The sequence below is a fragment of the Chiloscyllium plagiosum genome, unplaced genomic scaffold (genome assembly GCF_037043375.1).
Source record: "Chiloscyllium plagiosum isolate Xiang-an unplaced genomic scaffold, Cpla_swu_hap1 HiC_scaffold_12, whole genome shotgun sequence".
Taxonomy (NCBI): Eukaryota; Metazoa; Chordata; class Chondrichthyes; order Orectolobiformes; family Hemiscylliidae; genus Chiloscyllium; species Chiloscyllium plagiosum.
This window is the reverse complement of record NW_028270150.1, coordinates 47,192,139-47,213,872: the sequence shown is the minus strand read 5'-3', so window position 1 is coordinate 47,213,872 and position 21,734 is coordinate 47,192,139. Positions and strand designations below refer to the sequence as shown.

Below are 21,734 nucleotides of genomic sequence, written 5' to 3'. Positions count from 1 at the left end.
CAGTTTGGGACCACTCTTGTCTTTTTGGTACCGGTTATTTGCACTTTAGATTTTGAGATAACAATGTTAGTTGAAACTTTATTGCTGGAACAGCACAGCAGGTCAGGCAGCATCCAGGGAACAGGAGATTCGACGTTTTGGGCACAGGCCCTTCTTCAGGAAGTTTTCCTGAAGAAGGGCCTGTGTCCGAAACGTCGAATCTCCTGTTCCCTGGATGCTGCCTGACCTGCTGTGCTGTTCCAGCAATAAAGTTTCAACTTTGATCTCCAGCATCTGCAGACCTCACTTTCTCCTCGAAGATAACAATGTTAACCTTACTATGGCAGAGCAATTGGAATCAGGGTCCCAAAAACCTGCAATGAGGCATAGATAAACAAGGAGGATAGGTGATAGCTGAACTTCAAGGTAGGAAAAGGGGAAGCAATACATTTTAATTCAAGAATGAGTAAAGGCAATAAACCTTAAACAGTGAGATTTTAATTGAAATGGAAGAGTAGAAGGACTTTGCACAACTACACAAGACATTAAATTATTCTTAAATAGGCTGTGATAAACTGGATCAAATCTTCCGTGCCCACCTGGAGCTATTCGAAAGCTGGATGGGGGAAATGTATTGAGTGGGGGCCAGAAGATCAGGTTGTTGATGGCGAGTTAAAGTTTTCCTTTAGTTCTCAGAAAATTTCAGGCCCATGAATATCAAAAATAGGGACATGGGTATTCTGCTGTGAGGAGGCAACTTCATCATCTCCAATGTTAACGAGGTGGTGGGCAGGTACCTCCTCGTAGCAGATGTTATACAGAGGAACAGCGATTATCTGAATATCAATTATCTGAATTTTGGATTATCTGGAGAAGATCTCAAGCTCTTGCAAAAACGTTACATCAAAGAGGTAAGTGAATTCAGATTACCTGCACTGAAGAACATGTGAAAATGCTGGCAAAAACAAAGAAACAAAAGCACCTCAAGCATCAGTGACTGGATATTTTTTAGGTAAGGATTAGTTACACAGACCTTTGCAAAAGTGTTTTACAGGGTGTTCATGAAAAAAATGGCGACAAAATTAAACACATGTGCAAGTCAGTATGTCTGTCTTTCCGAGATAAGAGAGTACTTATTTCTTGTATTCAAGAAATATCTGGAATTAGGAGTCTAATGATGACCATGAAAACGTTGCTGATTGTCTGAAAAAATCTATCTAGTTCACTAATGTCCTTTAGGGTAGGAAGCTGCCATCCTTACTTGGTCTGGCCTACATATGACTCCAGACCCACAGCAATGTAGTTGACACTTAATGGCCCCCTGAGCAATTAGGGATGGATAATAAATGCTCATGAAGCCAGTGGTGCCCAGATTCCATGAACAAATTTTAAAAAAATCTCAAATTCAGAAATGGCACAGCCTTAAACAATTATAAATGTTAAGTCAGTAAAATTCAAAACAAGGAATATGCAAACCTGATTAGCTAAATTTTCAAATTAATGACACAATAGTTTAGGGATAGCATTATTAGATTTATGTTTAAAAAAATCAAATGTTCACAAAAAATTAAGGGAATTTTAAACAGTTCTTATTGCCAGGTAAAGTTTGGTATAATGCTTACATTTATACTCTCAATGCAATTAAATCTTAATTGATTTCTGAAATCGGTCTAGCAAACAGCCAGAAAACCGAGCATTGATCTAGGTACTGGAAAAAAGCAAGTGCACACCCTTCCCAATTGATCTACAAACTTGTCCCTAATAGCGTCGGGAAATTTGTACTAAAATATTCCAAGCTGTTCCAAAGGCTAGACTTTTTTTTTATTTCAAAATATACTTTATTCATAGAAATAAATCTTTGGTACTTGTACAATTTGTCATGTCGTTCATAGATATATACATTGCATGTCTTAACATTACAAAGAACAGATTGAATTACTCGGATTTACAGTTATCCTATTTACAGTTCCCTTTATTAACCATCCAGTCTCTTATTATTTAGCTGTGGCTTCAGCAGAACCCACCTACTGAGTGGGTGCCCTGTTATATTATAGCAAATGAACCTTTTTTAATCCCAGTTTATGGGGTTACCGTTGTCCATTTGACTGTCCTGTCTCGGGGGAAGCTGTCTGCATCCCCATGGTGAGCACAAACTGCTGGACCCTCGCTGGGCTGAGGTAGCTATCCAGGCTCTCACTGTGGTCATTTACCTGCTATGGAGTCATTGAGCCAAGGCAAGGGTCCGCCCCGTCCAGTTCTGTGTCTGACAATGGGACTGTCAGAGGATCGCAGCTCTCAGTTGTCTGTAGTTGTGGGGCAGTGGGTACCCCCTGGTTCTCACTGGGTGGAAGGTGGACTTCGGGGGTTCCGTTGTTTCCTGGTTGGGGGGAAATGCTCTCCTCTTTATCTATGGCGCTCTGTCTCTTCTTCTGGTGGTGATGACATTCTGTGCGCCCGTCTTCCCCATCCGAAGAGCTGGCCGTCCCTACCTCGTGCAGCTGTCTTTTCCCCTTTTGCTGGGAGGCTTTGGGGGCCTGGCCGGATTTTCTCTTCCTGTTTTTAACAGGTATCCACTCCTCTGTCTGCTCGATTACCTTCTCCTCCATTGCTTCCATCTGCCCAGCGAGAGCTACGATCAGCTGCTGTGTCTCTCCGCTGGTTGCCACCCCTTCCACTCCGGCCTGTTCTTCTTTCTGGGTGCCACCAGACTCTGTTTCCCTGCTGTCTGGGTGCACATTACTGGTCTTTGGGGGTCCACGGCTCACATTGCCACCTCCAGCCATCTGTGCATAAATGGGGCCCCCCCCGTCTTGGGCAGGTCTTGTACATGTGGCCCGCCTCTCCGCACAGGTTGCAGCTCTTTGCTTCCTGACAGTCCTTAGTCAGGTGACCCTCCTGTTTGCAGTTCCTGCAGATGGTCACCTTGCAATCCGCCACCACATGTCCCGACTTCCCGCAGGTTCGGCACACTTTCGGCTGCCCTGCATATGTCAGGTAGCCTCTGTTCCCTCCAATTGCGAAGCTCGAGGGTGGGTGGAGAATGTTCCCATTGCCATCGACCCTCAGAGTCACCCTGACCTGCCGCTTACTGGTCCAGATCCCAAAGGGGTCGATCACATCGGTGGCTTCTCCCTCAACTTGGAAGTACCTTCCCAGGAAGGTCAGGACATCAGCCGCTGGAACATAGGGGTTGTACATATGGATTGTAACAACCCGATTCCTCTGTGCAGGAAGCACACACAATGGGGTTGCCGACAAGATGGAAAACAGTGGCTCCCGTTCCTTCTCCTTGAAGACCTTCAGGAGCTGTTCACACTGCTTCACACTCCTGAAGGTCACATCAAAGTAGCCTGCCCCAGGGAAATCCTGCAGGCAGTACACGTCCTTTTTTTTTTCTCAAAAATATACTTTATTCATAAATAATTTGATGGTCTGTACAATTTGTCATGCCATATGTATGTAAACATTTACATACAGAGATCAAAACTTATCATTTTTTATACAGGTCTGTACATTTTTTGATCATATGCCCATATGATTAGCTGAGGCGTCAGCAGAGCCCAAATGACTGGGTGGGCCCCCTGTTCTTCGTTAGGCAGGCAGACTTTATACAGTGGTCTTTCCCCACCGCGCCTTGGTGGCAGCTGCCCCAAGCTTCAGCGCGTCCCTCAACACGTAGTCCTGGACCATGGAATGTGCCAGTCTGCAACACTCAGTCGGGGTCAACTCCTTCAGCTGGAAGATCAGCAGGTTTCGGACCACCCACAGAGCGTCCTTCACCGAGTTGATGATCCTCCAGGCACAGTTGATGTTCATCTCGGTGTGCGTCCCGGGGAACAGACCGTAGAGCACGGAGTCCCGCGTCACGGCGCTGCTCGGGACGAACCTCGACAAACACCACTGCATTTCTCTCCAGACTTCCTCTGCTCAGGCACATTCCAGAAGGAGGTGTGTGGCAGTCTCATCCCCCCCGCAGCCGCTTCGAGGGCAGCGTGCGGTGCGGCAGAGAGTCCGGGCCTGCATAAAGGATCTCACAGACAGAGCCCTTCTCACCACCAGCCAAGCCATGTCTTGGTGCTTGTTGGAAAGTTCTGGCGATGAGGCATTCTGCCAAATGGCTTTGACAGTCTGCTCAGGGAAACGCTCGATAGGATCCGCCCTCTCCTTTTCCCGAAGGGTCTCAAGGACACTACGTGCTGACCACTTCCTAATGGACTTGTGGTCAAAGGTGTTTTTCTTCATACATTTCTCCAGGAAGGACAGGTGATACGGAACGGTCCAACTACTCGGAGCGTTCCGCGGCAGCGAGGCCAGGCCCATCCTTCGCAACACCGGGGACAGGTAGAACCTCAGTACGTAGTGACACTTGGTGTTTGCGTACCGGGGATCCACGCATAGCTTGATGCAGCCACACACAAAGGTGGCCATCAGGGTGAGGGTGGCATTGGGTGTATTTTTTCCCCAGTTGCCCAGATCTTTATACAGTGAGTCCCTTCGGACCCGGTCCATCTTTGACCTCCATATAAACTGGAAGATGGCCTGGGTGACTGCAGCGGCACAGGTTCTGGGAATAGGCCAGACCTGTGCCACGTATAATAGCAATGACAGTGCCTCACACCTGATGACCAGGTTTTTTCCCGCGATGGAGAGCGACCGTAGCTTCCATCTGCCCAGTTTCTGCCTCACTTTGCTGATACGCTCCTCCCAAGACTTGGCGCACGCCCCAGCCACTCCGAACCAAATACCCAGCACCTTCAGGTGGTCGGTCCTGACAGTGAAGGGGATCGAGGATTGGTCGGCCCAGTTCCCAAAGAGCATGGCCTCGCTCTATCTTGGCCCCCGAGGCCCCTTCGAACTGGTCACAGATGCACATGAGTCTGCGCACGGACAGTGGATCTGAGCAGAAAACGGCGACGTCATCCATGTACAGGGAGGCCTTAACCTGCAGGCTCCCGCTGCCAGGAATAGTCACCCCTCTCAGGCTCGCATCCTTCCTGATGCCGTCCGCTGCAGCGAACCCACAGCATCCCAGCAGTATTTTCTTAATAAACAGGATGCGATCCACTGGTGTACGATCCTCTACCTTCTTCACAGTCACCCGGACTGTGTTTCGAACCCCCTGCCCAGGGCTGCGGGCAGCTGTTGAGGCCATAGCTCTGAGGTTGGCTGGTCCCTGAATTGGCGTTAGGCCGAAGCCAGCATGATAGCAGGTCAGCACAACCAAGCGATCCTCCAACGTCCAATCACAATCCAGCGATGATCTCCACTAGCTCTGATGACTCGCAACTCGATCCCTGTCCTGGTAAGAACAGACACTTGATCTTAGTCAAAAGGCCAAGAAGCGATTAAAAAACCTCTTGACACCGAGCTGACAAAAGCCTTCCAAAGGCTAGACAAGCCATATTGTTATGCCTACTGAATCTTATCTCACCAACCAATATCCAAGCCTCCTCCATTATCATCCTCTTGTATGTGCTGTCCCAACAGCAGGTCAGACACACTGGAGCCATCAGCCCATTGGTATATACTCAGGTGGGAGGGGCCCTGGAAGTCCTCAACATTAACTCTGGAATTTGTGGACAAGGAAATCTGCTGAGTACGATCTATTGCCCTCCTCCAGCTGATGAATCAATGGTCTCCCATGTTAAACACCACTTGGAAGAAGCACCACTAGTAGCAAGGACACAGCATGTACTGAGAGTGGAACTTCAATCTTTTGACAGTTGGTTTTCACATATGGCATTAAAATGCCATGACTGATGGGGCTGCCTGACTCCTGAAGGATATATCTGCAAGACTGGGTCTATTGCACGCAGTGAGAGAATCATAACATGGAAACACTTGGTGTCACTTGTCTTAACTAATCATCTAACAGATATATCTATTCATGAAAGTATTTGTAGGAGTGATGACTCTATAATCCTTTCTGAAACCATGTCCTGACTTCCATGGAGGACATTCTTCATTGTATTGTGTTGCACTCTCACTGTGTCAAGGGGATCGATTTAGCATAGTACTCAAGCTCCACATCCTTGAGGTGTGTGGGCTATCAGCAACAGCAGCTTTGTATTCAATCACCAACTTGTAACCACATGGCCAGAATATCCCTCACTCAGCCAATGTCATAAATTCAGGGATCAACACTGGGTCAAACAGGACCGCATGGCAGGAGCACCTGAAAATGAGGTGCCAAACTGGTGATGTTACAATACAGGACTATATGTTGCCATATGGTAGAAGTGGTATTCTACAGACAGGATTATGAAGTTGCATACCAATGAATCAGATCAAAGTTTTGCTGTTATGCCATATCCAGTCATTTAATACTTGTGGCTAATTAAATAACGGATGATAAATCTCCAGAAATATCACGATCCTTAACAATGGGTGGAGCCCAGCACATAAGTGCTAAATACAAAGCTAAAGCATTCATATACATTTTCAGTGAATTGTTTTAAGTGTATGATTTATCTTGGCCTCCTCCACTTTCATAAATGCCAGTCTTCTGATAATTTAATGCATTTTATATTATATTAAGAATTGGCGCAAGGTGCTGGATACAGAAAAGTAACAGGGAGCAACCTTATGCTGGCAGCAGCATTATAGTCTTGTGTTCCAGAAAGAGCTGCATCCCTGTCCAAGTTACACATGGACATTGATCAGACAATGTATAAAGTATTCGGAGTATATCCTGCCCAGTAAAAGCAGCACAAATCAAATCTAGTCAATTACCTATCACTTAATTAGTCTGCACACAGTCATTAGCAAAGGTTGACAGTGCTATGAAGCAGTACTTAATAGGAAACAACCTGCTCATTTATGTTCAGTATGGCTTCAGCCAGTACCCTTCAACTTAACTGGTGCAGACAAGGATACATATCTCCATTTTGGGGTGAGGTGTGAATAACCTAAAGGCAGATTTGCCGAAATGTGGGAGCAAGGAATGCCAGCTTAATTGAAGTCAACAGAAAACTCTCTGCTGGTTTGAGGCAAACCTATCACAAAGGAAGATGTTCTCTCCAAAATGGGCTTTGGGGAGGGAATCTGTAATTGGATCAGACTGCTCTACACCAACATTGTCAGTGCAGTCTCCATCAATGGGTGGGAATCAGATAGCTTCCCAGTCAGATCTGGAGTCAGGCAGGGCTGCCCTCTCTCTTCTGCCTTGTTTGTGTGCTGCATAGAGCCATTTGCGGAGTCCATCAGGAAGAATGCGAGCCGGGATGGGGAGGGTGACTATTCCTGGCAGTGGGGGCCTGCAGGTTAAGGCCTCCCTGTACATGGGTGATGTCACCGTTTTCTGCTCGGATCCGCTGTCTGTGCATGGACTCTTGTGCATATGTGACCAGTTCGAACGGGCCTCGGGGGCCAAGGTCAACCGAGGCAAGAGCAAGGCCATGCTCTTCAGGAACTGGGCCGACCAATCCTTCATCCCCTTCACCGTCAGGACTGACCATCTGAAGGTGCTGGGTATTTGGTTCAGAAGAGCTGAGGCATGTGCCAAGTCTTGGGGGGAGCGTATCAAGAAAGTGAGGCAGAAACTGGGCAGAATGAAGCTACGGTCACTCTCCATCGCGGGTAAAAACCTGGTCATCAAGTGTGAGGCACTGTCAGTGTTGTTATATGTGGCACAGGTCTGGCCTATTCCCAGAACCTATGCCGGCGCAGTCACCCGGGCCATCTTCCATTTTATATGGAGATCAAAGATGGGCCGGGTCCGAAGAGACTCAATGTATGAAGGTCTGGGCAACGGGGGAGAAAACATACCCAATGCCACCCTCTCCCTGATAGCCACCTTTGTGTGTGGCTGCATCAAGCTGTGCGTGGATCCCCAGTACGCAAACACAAAGTGTCATTACGTACTGAGGTTCTACCTGTCCCCGGTGTTGTGAAGGATGGGCCTGGCCTCACTGCCGCGGAACGCTCCGAGTAGTTGGACAGTTCCGTATCACCTGTCCTTCGTGGAGAAATTTATGAAGAAAAACACCTTTGACCACAAGTCCATCAGGACGTGGTTAGCACGTAGTGTCCTTGAGACCCTTCAGGAAAAGGAGAAGGCGGATCCTGTCGAGCGGTTCCCTGGGCAGACTGTCAAAGCCATTTGGCAGAATGCCTCATCACCAGAACTTTCCAACAAGCACCAAGACATGGCTTGGCTGGTGGTGAGAAGGGCTCTGTCTGTGAGATCCTTTATGCACGCCCGGACTCTCAGCACGCTGCCCTCGAAGCGGCTGCGGAGGGGACGAGACTGTCACACACCTCCTTCTAGAAAGGACTTGTGGAAACGAATGCAGTGGTGTTTGTCGAGGTTCGTCCCGGGCAGCTCCATGACGCGGGACTCCGTGCTCTATGGTCTGTTCCCCGGGACGCCTACCGAGATGAACATCAACTGTGCCTGGAGGATCATCAACTCGGTGAAAGACACTCTTTGATCTGTCCAAAACCTGTTGATCTTCCAGCTGAAGGAGCTGACCCCAACTGTGTGTTGCAGACTGGCACATTCCAAGGTCCAGGACTATGTGTTGAGGGACGCGCTGAAGTTTTGGGCAGCAGCCGCCAAAGCGTGGTGGGTAAAGACCACCATGTAATATCTGCCTGCCTAAGAACAGGGGGCCCACGCAGTAAGTGGGCTTTGCTGACGCCTCAGCCAAATATATGAATGGTAACCATACAGACTTATAGATATGAATGATTACTCGATCTCTGTATGCAAAGATGTTGACGTATGTATGGCATGACCAATTGTACAGATCATCAAAATATTTTTTATGAATAAAGTATATTTTTGAAATTTTAAAAAAATCACAAAGGAAGATGGCTGTGATTGTTGGAGGCCAATCATCTCAGCCCATTTACATTGTCGCAGGTTTAGCCCCATTTCCAACCCCTTCAATGTTGAAACAGTCCATCTTGCAAACAACAAAATCTAGACAACAATCTAACTTGAGCTGATAAGTCACAAATGGCATTTGAGGCACACATATGCCAAGCAGTGACCATTCCAAGAAGAGAGAATACAACAATTATCCCTTGACATTCAATGGCGTTACCATCACTGAATCTGCCACCAACAATATCCTGGGGTTACTATTGATCAGAAACTGAACTGGATCAACCATATTACTCCGTGATTAAAGAGCAGGTAAGATGCTCAGAAATCAGAGGTGTTAACTCTCCTCTTGACTCCCCAGTGTATGTTCACCATCTATAAGGCACAAGCATGGAGTGTATTACAATGCTCCCCATTTGCCTGATGCATGCAGCTCCAACAACAGTCAAGAAATTCAATATCATCTGGAACAAAGCAGCCCACTTGGTCAGCATCCCATCTACCACCTGAAATGTTTATGCTCTGGATCAGCCGTATAGAGTGGTAACAGTGTATCCCACTCGCCATGTGTCCTTCAGCAAAGCCTTTAACATTTGCAACCTTTATCACTTAGATGGGCTCTACCTGCAAGTTCCCCTTCTCATATCTCTCTGAAGAAGGTTCCTGAAGAAGAGTTTATGCCCGAAACGTCGATTCTCCTGTTCCCTGGATGCTGCCTGACCTGCTGCGCTTTTCCAGCAACACATTTTCAGCTCATATCTCTCTGGACATGATTGTAAACAGAAAATTGCAATATCGCCAAAGCCACAGCTGCTGCTGAGAGCCCACAGCACATCTATGAAGACAGATGTGACAGTCACTACATTCACAGCATGGTCTCGCCACAATCAGCAAATGAATGGTCAATTAATCTGATTTTGGATGGTTAAAGTGATGAATGTTGGCCAGAACACTGGGACAACACTATTGAAAGGAGGTGGTGCACAGTTATAAGTGTCACCTTCAGGATGACATAGTGAACTATATCTATCAGGCAGAGGTAAAACATCCAGTGAAGCTTTTTGAAGAAGTGCAGTGAAGTGCTCTTAATGAACTGGCATCATTTGTCTCACAATCATATCAACAAAATGCATTAGCTGTAAGAATTGATGAGAAAAAATAGCAACAAGATACAGAAGACAATTGTCCTGCAGAACTGACTAGTCCTCCCAGCTGGCACACTAGCCTCTTCTAAAGCTGTGAATAGTACTTTCAACCTGGGTTGCAATAGTCACTGAAACATTCCTTCAAACAGAGAGAAGTAAGTGGAAAAACCTAGCCAATGGACTACCATAGGGTTCAGTGCTAGCTTTGATGCTGTCCAACATATATATAATGAATTGTCAACAATAATGTCTCACAAGTTCAGCTGTACCATTGTGCTACCCATGCTCCAATCTCCCTGGGCCAAATCTTTAATGAAGATATTTTGAAGTTGATAGGCTACTGCAGTGCATGACATCTCACACTGAATCCCTCGAAAACCATATCCATTGTATTCCAGCTTCACAGTACTAAAACATAATTGCAGATCCACATAGATGGTCAGAAATTAAAGTGTGATACCAACCCACCATTGAAGCACTTTGTCCTTTCAGGGCATATGAAGATAACAGCAACAAAAGTCAAAGCTTGAAACACCGTATTAAGCAAGTTTGCTGAATCCATATGGAGCAGTGCCTCCACAACACTCCAGACCTCAATACTAGTTCCATCTTACCTCAATACTCTACTGAACACTCTTTTCTTGGCTTCCTGTTCTTGTAAGCATCGCACCTCCACACCTTATGGGTGGCACAGTGGTTCAGTGGTTGGCACTGCTGACTCACTGCACCAGGGACCAGAGTTCAATGCCAGCCTCGGGAGATTGTGTGGAGTTTGCACATTCTACCTGTCACTACGTGGGTTTTCTCTGGGTGCTCCAGTTGCCTTCCATAGTCAAAAGATGTACAGGTTAGATGGATTAGCCATGCTAAATTGTCCATAGAGTCCAGGGATGTGCAGGCGAGGTGGGTTAAATCCCGGGAAATGCAGTTATAGGTATGTGTGGAACTGGGTGGGATGCTCTTTGGAGGGTTGTGTGGATCCAATGGGCCAAATGGCTTGCTCCCATTCTGTAGAGATTCTATATTGTCCTGTGATTAAAAAGCAGTGCAGATGCTTGAAAATCTGAGATGTGTAAGACTTGGATTTAAGAGCAATACCTGAGCAATTCCTCCAACAATATCATTGGTCTCCGACAATCATAGCTATCTTACTTTGTGTTAGGTATGACTCCGACCAACACAGAGTTTTCTGTGACTTATGGAGACTTAGAGCAACTCAAAAATACTGAACGTCCCCACTACGCACTGTGTAGTGGATCAGTTACCTTAAATGCAGCAAATGATTGCTTGGCTTCAGAGCTTGCATTTGAATTAAAATTAAAATCTGATGATTTATTTAATTTACTTTTTGTGGCACCTATAGTTTGGAAATTGATTGCAGCTAGATGCTGCTAGAACTGCTGAGTAATTCAAATATTCTTGTTTTTACTTAAAAGCCACTTAATTGCTTACAAATTACATTGCACATCCTTCCTTTGAATCCATTAACCGGAAATAGTACCAGAATCATTTTCAAAATTGTTCAGATTTAAATTTGTGAAATATGCAAATATAGCTCATGATGCATACTACAGCTCAACATAAATATAGAGAATGGTGGAGAAATTCAACTTGTCTGGTAGGCTGTCTGGAGTTAGAAACAGAGCTAACGTTGACTCATGCGGCCACTCTGAATATCATATTGAACTTGGAATATTAACTCTATTTCTTGATCCAAAAGTCCTGTCAGATCTGCTGAGTTTCTCCAGCATTTTATTTTAGATCTCCACATTTGCAATATGTTTGAGAACTTCAATACAAGCAGTTTATTGAAATTTTGTCTACAGAGATGATTTGGCCTTCAATACAATTGCATCACCAAGAGCTCACAACAGTAATATCTACATACTCCAGAGCATTAAGTTAACACAAAGAGGTTTATAGCAAGGTTATTTGCATCACCAAGGTTTAATTTCATTAAAATCAAATTCCAAAATATGAGTGAAAACATAAAGCTTAAAATTGACGAGCACTTATAAGATTTGGTGGCATAATGGCAGATGAAATTTAAGATACAACACCATAAATGTAATAATAAAAATTAGCTTTAACTTGATGTGCTATAAAACATTACCAAAACAAAAACAAGCTAGTTTTATCTTTGTTGAATATCTTTCCAACCTGCTGAGTGCTACACACTGTACCATGATCAGTCAAGTGATGTCAGAAATATTTTCGCTCACAAGATGTCTACTATGCTGTGGAGATATTATACAGGCTATATCATTCTGACAAATTTGTTACTTTCACTTTATGTTGGGTTGTTATGAATTAGATATTCTGACATTTGCTTGCTTATCAAATGCACATTACTTTGTGAAATGTCCCAGATTTATTAACAATGTAATTCGATTAATTCTAATTTTACGGATATTCCATTCCATTCAATCATAACTCCATTTAAAATAAGGATAAGATAAATTTTGTCATTGGTTTGAATCAAGAGGTTAAAAACACATACATTTCACTGCTGAATTCAAACAGTGACTCTAATCCCAAAGTGACTACAACATTTGAACTCAAACACAATCAAAATTATCAATGTTTGAATCTTCAACACACACCAGAAATAAATAACAAGCAAGGAATAAAATGATCCAAACATTACGTGACATCTGTTTGCGTGAGTAGCAATTGTTGCTGCATGGTGACCCAACCTTGGCTTTCAACATATAAGCCGTCCAAATCGGGACATGAAGCTACTGTGAAACTAAAAAAAGGGGGCGGAGGCATACCTATCAATTCATTTGTGCTGTTATTGCCAAGGGTGGAGGTGAATCTATAGGGATATAAATCGATCCTACCTTCAATCTCCAAGTCCTAATTTTCTCGTGTTTTGAAGCTGTTCTGTTTTCCTTTATTTCTTTGTTAAGAATAGCATAAATCAGCAGCATCATTCTATTCCACTGTACTAAAAAGCCAAAAGGATGCAAACACACAGACTGTCACCTAACCAGCTTAGGGTTCATGTAATACAAAAAAAAACGATCAGGGATTAACTCTCTGTGCAAAGCAAAACAGTGCGAACCTTTGTGTTCCAGAGGCGTTAGTTACCAGAATAGTGCTGAGCCTGTGCCATCAAGGGAAGTAATCCCATCCTTTTGATTACTGACTATTGTTGAATCTTGCTGGACAGCTAACCACTGCTGTTCTGTCATGCAACTGTGTTGTGTGGAATGATTAGCACTATTATCTGTCACAGGATTTCTTTGTTTCTTTCCAATGGATTTTTAAAAAAAATTTCTTACAATCCATCTCCCTTCCCTGTTCTCCCATAACCCAACATCCCTCCACATGCATGTTATCATTTTGGATCAAGCTAAAAAAATTGGTTCACGGATATCACGAGGGAAGCAGTAAACTATCCACAAACCATAAAACCCACTTTATAAGGTCAAAAGGGATCCCGTTCCTGACAGATTTTCTTTCTTTTGTGCGGGTTCTGTTTCACATGATGAACCTGTTATTTTTTAAAATATACACTTGTGTGCCAGTGCAAGTCTAGTTGAAATGTAAGGACATCACGATAAAAGGGAATTTGTGTTGCAGACGTTTTGTCCCCTGTCTAGGTGACATCCTCAGTGCTTGGGAGCCTCCTGTGAAGCGCTTCTGTGAACCACCAATCAGGAATGGACCCGAACCATAGAACAGGGCATCACCATAGGACAGAACAGGACCACACACCGCAAAAAAACGGCACTCAAAGAAAAAATGGCCAAACTAACACACAACAGAGAGGACACCACAACACACACCTGGGTTAGAACCTCTCCCACAGACAGCTCACAGACACAGAAAGAACAATACTGGCCAAGGGACTCAACTACAACCACAGGGACGCCAAGACAGCAGACTTCCTAGCAGCACAAGAATGCACACTCAGGAACAATGGACTGACAGAAGAGACACAACAAACAGTGAGACAAAGTATCGTACCTCTGATAACAAGGAAAAGAAAACACATAATCTCAACACCAAGGAGAGGGAAGCACTAAAATCACTAAGAAACGATAAGAACATAATCATACTACCAGCAGACAAAGGCAGAATGACGGTCATCCTGGATAAAGCAGACTACATCCAAAAAGCGCAACAACTACTTGCAGATACCAACACCTACCAAAAGAGGGAGTTTGACCCCACCCCACAGCTCACCAATAGGATAAACAACACATTGAGGAACCTACAAAAAAACGGACAGATAACCAGGTTTGACCTACAAAGAATGAAACCTGAAAGCAACAACACCCCCAGATTCTATGGACTACCTAAAGTGCACAAACCAGACCTCCCACTCAGACCCATAGTATCACTACCAGGGACACCATCACACAAACTGGCTAAAGAACTACAGCAGAAACTGAAACACCTGATCAGCAGATCCAGACACTCTATACAATCAACACAGGAATTCTTGGACATCATCAGAAATATATACATAGACAAGGAAGAAACTATGGTCTCATTCGATGTAACAGCGCTGTTCACCTCTATCGACAAAACCCTAGCCAGAGAAACAATAGCCAACCTGCTGGACATACAGAACAGACAACAGGACGTTGAACCTATCAACAAAGACGGCATACTCAAACTACTGGACCTGTGCCTCACAACACACTTCACATTCAACAACCAAATATATGAACAAATCAACGGCACACCCGTGGGCTCACCCATCTCTGGACTCATAGCAGAAGCGGTAATGCAAAGATTAGAACAAACAGTCTTACCGCAAATTCAACCCAAACTCTGGGTCAGATATGTGAATGACACCTTTGTAATCATTAAAAACACAGAAATAGAGAACACACACCGGATCATCAACACCACCCTCACAGGAATCCAAATCACTAGAGAGGAAGAAAAGGACAACCTAGATGTGATGGTACAGAGAACACCGAACGGAGAATTCACCACAAAGGTATACAGGAAAGCCACACACACAGACCAAGTCCTGAACTACGAAAGCAACCACCCCAACACACACAAAAGAAGTTGCATCAAGACACTATTCAAAAGGGCCACAACACACTGCAGTACACCAGAACTGCAAAAAGAGGAAGAACACCTATACAATGTATTCGCTAAAAATGGATACCCCCACAATTTCATCAACAGATGCCTAAGGGAAAGACAACGGAACAAGGACATGCCGCAACCCAAAGGACTAGCCACACTACCATACATCAAGAGCATTTCCAAACTGACAGCCAGACTACTGCGACCACTAGGCCTCATAACAGCACACAAACCAACAGCCACTCTCAGACAACAACTCACCAGAACGAAGGACCCGATACCCAGCATGAGCAAAACCAATGTCGTGTACAAAATCCCATGCAAGGACTGCACAGAACACTACATAGGAGAAACAAGAAGACAGCTAACGATCCGCATCCATGAACACCAACTAGCCACGAAACGACAAGACCAGCTATCCTTAGTAGCCACACACACAGATGACAAGCAACATGAATTCGACTGGGATAACACAACTATTATAGGACAAGCCAAACAGAGAACAGCCGGGGAATTCCTAGAGGCATGGCATTCATCCACAGATTCAATCAATAAGCACATCAATCTGGACCCAATATACCGACCACTGCAACAGACAGCTGGAACTGACAACTGGAAGCGGCAGATTCAAACCACTACAAATGCCGGAGGAAAGATCACAGAAGCGCTTCACAAGAGGCTCCCAAGCACTGAGGATGTCACCTAGACAGGGGACGAAACGTGTGCAACACAAATTCCCAGCTCGGCGAACAGAACCACAACAACGAGCACCCGAGCTACAAATCTTCTCACAAACTTTGAACGATAAAAGGGAGTTAAAAAGCTGTGCATACCCACTTTCATTAGCAGGCTTCATGTGTTTATGTCTTTGACATTTTTTTTATATTCAGTAATGGGACATGAGTGTCACTGGCTGGCCAGCATTTATTACCCAGCTCTGGCTGTCCTTGAGAAAATGGCGCTGAGCTACTTTCTTGAACTGCTGTGGGTTGACCAACAAGGCCATTAGGGAGGGAATTCCAGGATGTTGACCCAGCAACAGTGCAGGAACAGTAATATATTCCAAGTCAGGACAGTGAGTGGCTTGTAGTGAAACTTGCAGGTGGTGGTGTTCCCATGTATCTGCTGTTCTTGACCTTCTAGATCGAAATGGTCGTGGGTTCGGAAGGCGCTGTCTCAGGCTCTTTGGTGAATTTCTGCAGTGCAACTGGTGTGTCACTGCTGCTTTGTCCTGAATGGTGTTAAGCTTCTTGAGTGTTGTTGGAGCTGCACCCATCCAGATAAGTGGGAAGTATTCCATCTCACTCCTGACATGTGCCTTGTAGATAGGGGACAGGCTTTAGGGAGTCAGGAGCTGAATAACTTTCACATTATTCCTAGCCTCTGACCTGCTCTTTTAGCTTCTATATTCACAGGATACAAAGGAGTATAGCACAGGATCAAGCCCTTCGACCCATCATGTCTGTGCCGACCATAATGCCATTCTAAATAATCCCATCTGCCTACACATGATCCATATCCCTCTATTCCCCGCCTGTTCATGCGTCTGTCTAAATGTCTCTACAATGTTGTGATTGGATCTGCTTCCACCAGCTCCGTTCATATTTTCTTTCTTTAAGACTGTATCTCATGTATGTGGGATCTTGAGTGAGTTTTTCCTATCTAAAAATCTGACCAAATCAGTGCAATTTCCAAATGGCTAACAGTTTTATTTTAGCTCATCTGGAAGGTGGAGGCTGAGATGGATCATCTATTTAGCACTCCTGGCTGAAAATTGCTGTGACTGCTTTAGCTTTAGCTTTTGCGTTGATGTGTTGGGCTCTTCCATCATTGAGGACGGAGATATTTGTAGAGCCTCCTTTTTCAGTGAGTTGTTTAATTGTCCACCACCATTCATGACTGGTGGGGCTGCAAAGCTTAGATCTAATTGATCAGTTATGAGATTGCTTACCTCTGTGTATGCTGTTTGGCATGCAAGTGTCCTGTTTGGTAACTTCACCAGGCTGACACCTCATTTTCAGGTATGCCTGGTGCTGCTCCTGGCATACCCTCCTGCACTCTCTTTTGAACTAGGCTGAATCACCTGATGAAGGAACAGCGTGCTGCAAGCTTGTGATTTCAAATAAACCTGTTGAATTATAACTTGGTGTCATGTGACTTCTGACCTTGCTCAATTTAAAACGAGCTGAAACAGAACTGATCTGACAAAGAGTTGAACTTGGCTTCATTCTAACTCCTGAAATGCATTTGAGTACAATTGTGTAATCATTAATGAATAGAAGTACATATGTAGTATGATTGTTCTAATGCTGAGTTGTGCAAATCCCAAATAGAGCAACCTACTGTGATTTAATACAGCATCAAGCTTCTGTGGCTGTGAGCACCTTGCAAGGGAATGATCACACAGGACCTCGAGTTCAAAATCAAACAACTGTGTGGTAGCAGGAAGCATGCTCTGCACCCTTGTGCTCTACCCGCCCCTTGATCTTGCTCTTCTCCAGCTTCCATCTCCCTGTTCTCCTGTTCACCCCTTGCTTTTTTAAAAATGTCTTCATGGGATGTGGCCATCGCTGACAAGGCCAGTATTTATTTCCCACCATTAATTGCCCTTGACCTAATGGACTTCCTGGTGCCAGTTCAGAGGATATTTAAGAGACTGTGTGCCTGGGGTCAAATGGAGGCCAGACCAGGTTAGAATGACAGGTTTCCTTCCTTACAGGGCATTTGTGAGCAAGGTGGGCTTTTACAACAATTGACAGTATTTGCAAAGTCACCATTAGGCTGGCTTTCACTTCCAGTTAATTTTTTTTTAAAATCGAATCTTGGGCGAGGTTCAATCTCATGTTCTGAGAGCATTAACCTAGTTTCTGGACTATTAGTCTCACGACATTACTACAAGGCCAGAGCGTCTCCTGTTGATCCTAACTTCTCCATGTTCCTATTCTATCCGTGTCACTGCTCCCCCAAGCCTGTGTTCCTACTCTCCCAGTTACCCTTCCCATGGTGGTCTTCTCCTCCACACTCCTGCTGTCACTGTGTTCCTGCTATCCCCAGACTTCTGATCTCCCCATACTCTGCTCACCCCCTACTTTGCTGTGCCATGGTTTTGCTGTGCCATGGTCATACTCCTAATCTCTCCAGATATCAGCACACTCCAGGTTCTTGTTGTCCTGAAGCCCTGCTCGCTTGAGACTTCCATTTATCAAGTCTCAAAACCCTCCTTGATGTGGTTTCTCCTTGCTCCTGCTCTCCACCTGATTGATTGTTCTTTCTTCTTGCTGACTCTACCTCTCTCTGTCTCTGGACACCTATATGCTTTGTGCTCCTCTTATTACCATGCCTGCGCCAAGGATAGATGATTATACAGTGGGAAGACTCCATTCTACTGATATCTTTAAGGAAGTATCTCTATTCTTATAATATTATTGCAATACTTTGCATATAGCACCTACATATCATGAGTATTATATAGTGTTATTATGTACACGGTGTGGCCCATAATTATTCATTGACTTTCGATAAAAGTGTTTGAGAACAATTGATCCCATAACTTTCCAACACCAGGTGCTAAGCAGGTGGAGGTTGAGTTGGGGAGCACCGTGGATGCATAGCAGCTCAATCTCTCAAATGCTTACTGACCCCAGCCATGACCCAGTATGATAATTGGAACATTTCTGAAATCTGCTGATTCAGGGAGATATTGTGCTGACACCTAAACTTACTCAACAGGGAACAAGTTTCTGTTCATTTTCTAGATTACAAGCCTGTATGATAGATTAGAGAAAATTTCTTTTTTAAAAATTAGTACTAATTGTTGGCTCATTTTAAATACATTGCAAATATTGATTGATGCAGAAAATATTTTGAACATTTGATACATAAACATTCATGTCCTATCCGTATAGAAATGATATAAAACGTAAAGGGTGTTACTTAATAAATTAGTTTATTTTTTTCTTTGATGATTAGAGTTTTAAGAGTCAGTAAAGGACACAGAAAGTAAGGTTTTTGCAGGGACATGAGCAATTTCAGTTGCTGTAACTAATCAGTCCTGAAGTTTCAGACACCATGGAGTGCCTTGCTGTCTGAAATACACATGTACATTGGACATTTATTAACATTACACAAATATAGTGCCTCCTGACCCTTTGGAGAAAGGTTGCCTATCTTTGAGATTCCAGGATGATTTATACATAATGGCTAACTGATGAACCATTATGAACCTTTGTGACTACATGTCAAAGTTCATTACAACATGGGCATCAAGTAAAAATAAAATTGCTTTAACTCTCAAAGCAAACAAAGTTTAACACAAATGTATTTCATTGTCTAATCCTTTTCCATTTTCAGTAAATCCACTTGTCCATGAAATAATCTAAGCTTGGAAGTTACACTGTATAACATTAAGCTTGACATCTTTGTATCACTATTTCAATGGGGAAAAAAAGCGTGTTTTGTCTGAAAAGTCTGCATTCTTAGCTAGCAATGTAATTTCCATGAAAGAAAGTTTGAAATAGGTTGATTTGAGACATGGCCTTTGGCAGTAATACTCCAGGACATATTGCTTTATTATCAATTCTAGAATTTCTTATTCTCCCATGGGATGTGGGCATCGCCAATGCAACCTTCATTTGTTGTCCATTTCAAATTGTCCTTGAGCTGAGTGGCTTGCTAGGTCATTTCAGAGGATAATTAAGTGTAATTAAAAGGAGAAATGTTGATGTGGAGTCACACATAGGCCTTTCTAGATATGTATCTCAGATTTCCTTCCCAAAAGGGTGTTAATGAACCAGTTAAATTTTTGCAACAATTGCTTTATGATCAAGGCTAACTGTAGGTTCCCCATTTATTATTTGAATTCAGATTTCTCCAGCTACTGTGGTGGGATTTGCATTCATTACCCCCACTGTAGCATTCTAGGGTCTCTGAACGACAACTTCAAGGACATTACCACTATACTACCACAGAACACGTGGTCAATAAACAGCGTTGCTAGGAGCTGTAAACATGACTGTCAACCTCTGTGAGTTTTGCTTATTTCTAGCAGGTCACTAGCCACTATTCTATAAGAGAGGTCACTGAGAGAAGCAGGCAGAATCAGCATGTGGTCTGACCAGGACATGGTGCTGAGTATCATTGACTACATGCATCTCATTGGCAGGTTCTATGTGGAAATTCAGAGATGTACTCTAAAGGGCTTTCACTCTCTAAATCTGCTCTGCACCCATACCCAGTGCACTATGCATGTCAATGTCCATTGTCCTAATAGCAATCCATTAATCCATTTCACTTCATCCTTTGGGGTGCCATGACAAACCAGGTGCTTCATTTGGGTGACAAGGCTGTCCACTGCCCATGTAGCTCATGACTCATGTACATAGCCCAAACACCCATAGACAGCATTCATGCAATTAGAGTTATGCTACCACACAAAATATCATTATTTGAACCACTGGATACTTAGACAATGTATTCATGACTGGACCATGATGGAAGAACCCTACAATTCTCTTCAGAGTACATGTAATGATTCATGAGGTGTCCTGCACTTTGCACAACTTCACCATCCTGAGGGTACAGGCTTTGCGTACATGGTTTGCAGCTGAGGGTGAGGAGGTAGATCAAGTCTCTTGAGTAGGAAGAAAAACTGAGTAGAAATAGCTGTAGAAATGGAAGGGACAAAGCAACAGACACACCCTTTTCCTCTATAGCTGTCGCTGTGTAGTGGTGATGCGGCTTGTTATCCAGGGTCCTTGACTAATGTTTTAAATAACTACATGACTGGGTTGTTTGTTCCAATGATTTGTTTTTAATCAAACCTAGGAAGAACTTTCATGCCATTTAACTGAACTGTATGATCACCACAAACAGACAATTTGATTACAAATCTGGCTAGGAATGAATCTGCCAAATCAAAAGTGATTTATCTGGGCACGCTGTTGGACAAGGCCATTTAGAGAAATGAAAGTAGGAGTTACTTGGATTTTCCTGCACTTAAGTCAAAATGTGAAGTTTTGTGTTATGTTAGCATGAATGGAACCCAATATATGTTTTTTTTTCCAAACTTCAGCACTGTTATTGAATGAAGACAGAAAATCTGAATAGATGTAGGAGTATCAGAGTGCCTTTGAAAACCTGACGACTTGTGCTAACTGCACTAATTTTAACAGTGCTGAATTATGAAAAGTTGTTTCAAATTGGCTGTTGATGTCAATGACATTGGTATGGAGGGGTATGTTACTGTAAAGTTAGAAATCACACAACACAAGGTTATAGTCCAAAAGGTTTATTTGGAAGCACTAGCTTCATCAGATGATTGTAGTTATGTTACTGCAAGGCTGGGATCAAACAGCTGTTTGCAAAGGAACTGCCCACACGTCTGTAAAAATGCTCAGCCATTGAAAAAGAGATATTAAATCATCTGGGAGCTGTAGCTCATTTTTAAATCAGATTGTCAACAATTGAGACAAACTGGTATTTACGTGAAAGCAATATTTTGATTTTGTTGGATACATTTTGGAACCATGTATCTTGAAAAAAGAATGTTACTGTAGAAACTTTATTGAGATCACTTACGAACGAGATTGAATTCTGTGGTGCCCACTGACATTAGCTAAGATCTGATTGCAATGTAATCCATTATATGTTTAATGTCGACATGTTAATACAATTGATGTGACATATGAATGGAGCTAACCTTTTTTTTATTAGGTAATAGAAAT

At 43.7% G+C, this 21,734-nt stretch overlaps 1 protein-coding gene across 6 annotated transcripts in view; it reads right to left on the bottom strand.

Moving 5' to 3' along the window:
• The window catches only part of hao2 (hydroxyacid oxidase 2 (long chain)), a 60,317-nt gene extending 47,404 nt beyond the window's left edge, over positions 1-12,913 (bottom strand). The window contains exon 1 of one of the 6 annotated variants that reach the window (XR_015758853.1): positions 12,798-12,900. The gene's annotated coding sequence lies outside the window, so the exon portion shown is untranslated. Of the gene's footprint in view, positions 1-12,557; positions 12,660-12,797 lie in introns of those variants that run through there. The other 5 variants (XM_087992772.1, XM_087992769.1, XM_087992773.1 and 2 more) reach the window with 5 other exon arrangements.
• Between the last annotated feature and the right edge of the window lie 8,821 nt (positions 12,914-21,734).